The sequence below is a fragment of the Pteropus vampyrus genome, unplaced genomic scaffold (assembly GCF_000151845.1).
Source record: "Pteropus vampyrus isolate Shadow unplaced genomic scaffold, Pvam_2.0 Scaffold214, whole genome shotgun sequence".
Classification (NCBI taxonomy): Eukaryota; Metazoa; Chordata; class Mammalia; order Chiroptera; family Pteropodidae; genus Pteropus; species Pteropus vampyrus.
Window position 1 is genome coordinate 791,943 of NW_011888995.1, and position 2,918 is coordinate 794,860.

The 2,918-nt window shown below is 58.6% G+C and overlaps 1 protein-coding gene across 1 annotated transcript in view; it reads left to right on the top strand.

Annotated features, from left to right (window-relative positions):
- TMPRSS2 (transmembrane protease, serine 2) overlaps positions 1 to 2,918 on the top strand; it is a 36,199-nt gene that overhangs the window by 4,804 nt on the left and 28,477 nt on the right. The window lies entirely within an intron of this gene.

Below are 2,918 nucleotides of genomic sequence, written 5' to 3' on the forward strand. Positions count from 1 at the left end.
ATAGAAATTAGCCCACGTGATTATGGAGGCCAAGAAGTCCCCTGATCTACCAACAGCAAGCTGGAGAAGCAGGAAAGGCCTGTGGCATAATTCAGACTGAATCTGAAGGTCTGAGAACTGCGTGACCGAGGGCAGGAGAAGAGGGCACCTCAGCTCAGGCAGAAGGGCAAATTCAGCCTCCTCCAGCCTTTTTGCTGGAGAGCGCCCCTCAACGGACGGCGTGATGCTCACCGTGCTGCGGAGGGCAGGCCTGCTTTACTCAGTCTCCTGACTCAGATGCTAATCTCTTCCTGAAACACCCTCACAGACACACCCAGAGATAATGTTTGACCAGCTTTCGGGGCATCCCTGAGGCCAGTCGAGATGGCATGTGAACCTAACCATCACCAGCAGCATTCCACGACAGGGAATATGAGTTTGCTTCTGCTGCGTGCCTAGGCACTAACAATCTAGGACCCCTTTAGATGGAATTCTTGGCTTGACATTTTTCTAACCTCAAAGCTAGTGGGAATTTCGGTTCGGATCCCTCATTTGAGGGCTTGCTTGTAGTCACAAAGTCTCAGGAGCACATTATTCCTGCTCCACTGAGAGCTGAGAGTAAGAGATACAGACAAGCTGATTGATCATTACCCTCCGGTGGGGTGGATATAAATTTTTTTTTTAAAACATCATTCTTTCTCTGAGGATAGAGCTTTTTGGGTGTTGACTCGCTGTGGTGGTGTCCTAGCCAGCTTCCCAACTTACTGAAGCCTTTGATTTTACTTGTCATCCACCCCCGAGCCCCTGCCCGCAAACCTGCACTGCCAGAGGCGGTTAGATGATTTCAGACGCCTGCCACCAGTCCCCTGGGTAGACACTCCCGCTTCACCTTTGTGTCTGAGGATTTCCCAAGTTTCTTGCAAATGCCACTGTAATTTTAAAGGATGTAACACTATATATATATATATGTATTCTATCCAGCCTTCTGGCTGTTTGTGGTGTGAGCGTTATTTCAGGACATGTAGTGACTGCCACACTGCTCTGACTAGGACTCTGTTGCTTATTTTTGTTTTTAAACATATAATCATACTGTTTTGTTTTTATTGTATCACAGCCACTCCCTTTGGCAAACAATTCTGATTTTCCATTTGTATTCAAGAAAAAAGCGATGAAGGGGGCTTAACGACGGAGCTGCTGACTCAGCGGTTCCATGATGCCAGGGAGGCCTGAGTTTCTGGGCGACTCGATGCTGTGGTTCTGATGCAGGAGCTGTCTTGGCCCCGGTACCAGCTCTGGGGATGGGAAGATGGTGACCAAGAGTTCCGAGACTGCTGCTTCCTCCTCCTCCCAGCACAGGGAAAGTCTCCGAAAGTTCCCTCAGGAGAGTAGAGACCATTCCTCCAGCCTCCCCAGACCCAGCAAAGCTCTTTTCTACGCCTCACCAGCCGGAAGGGGATTGTGTGTTCATCCCTGAAGCAGGAATTCTAGCAGGGGGTAGGACCCGCTGCCAAGCCAGACAGACGCCATGCCCACCTCTCCCCCGCCCCGGGGGACGGAGCTGGCTCCCCAGGCCACTGGTCTGCTCTCGGGAGGTGCGCGTATTCCAACACAAATCCCAGAGCGTTGCTAAAAGGAGAGAGGAATCCCCAGAGAACGCAGCCAGACCGACTGTGGGCCACAGACCGGGGAGTGAGCAGGTCTCTGGGGTAGGGTGACCGTGTCATCCCTGGGGGCTCCAAACACTGTTCAAAGCAGAAGTGAGCAGATCGCCAGCAGAAGACACCCCAACCTGACCTACCTGCTAAAAGTGGTTCTCCAGGGCCTTCTACTTAGACAACCGCGACTCGAGTGAAGTATGAGAGACGGTGGAACTGGGGCGTAGTCCGGACGGTCCCGTAGTGCGGGCCCAAGGGCGGGGGCGCAGGGGGAGACCAGAGCGGGGAGCCCTGCGCGGGGAGGAGGGCCGAGCCAAGGCAGCACGTGATTCGGAACGAACTAGGTGCTTCCACCTTATTCTACCGAGTTCTGTGTTGCTCTGCGTATTGCAAACAGCATCGCAAAGAGCCTCCTGCGAGTTCTCAAGCCAAGCCTTCGGGACTAAGGGGCATCTCACCTGCTTTTCTCACCCCCGTCCCTTGCCATCGGTGGGCAGGAAGTCCTCGCGCCGCTTCTGGGTGCCTTCCAGGAGGCGAGGAGGGGGCTGGGGTTACACTTGGGGCCTTCGGGCAGAGAAAAGACGCACAGGGAGCTTAGGGGAGGGGGTCGTTGGCGCACGGCGCCGGGTCCTCCCACCCTAGGGCCTGGTCAGCGCTCTCCGGGGGCTGACTCCTGGGTCCCCGCCGCGGGCTCACAAGGGGTTACGATCAGTGCTCCTCGGAACCCCTCTCCTTAATCCAAACCGAGTCCTCGGCTCAAAGCTCCGGCAACAGGCGAGTCCACCGGACGTGGGGCGGGAGACGCGTTTCTCCCTCGCGCTAAACTGCCCGCCAGGGGACGAGGCCGGGGGAGCGACCCCCAGCTCCCTCTGGGTCGCGCCGCGGGACCGGCCAGTCCGCTGGGAGACTCCTCCCCCCGCAGCCGCCGCCCCCGTCCGGACCCGCCCCTCCGGAGCCGCAGCTCCGGCCTGTCCCCTCCCCCTGCCCCAGGTGACCCCGGACCTGCTTGCACTCAGGGGTGTCGCCCTGGGCACCTGGACACCGCCTCCCGGGATTTAAGCGAGGGCCGGGAGGGTCGGGGACTCTGGAGCAGGGCAGAGGGAGACGCGAGCTCGGAAGGAGGCGGCGGCGGCAGAGGAAGGGCGAGGGACGGGGGCGCCGGCCCAGAGAGGCGCAGGTGAGCGGCACCGTGCGCGCCCGGGGCGCGGGGTCCCGGGCGCAAGAAGGGGGACCTGGGCGCCGAGGAGCGACCTCAGCGTTCCCCGCGCTGGGTGGAGGTGGCGG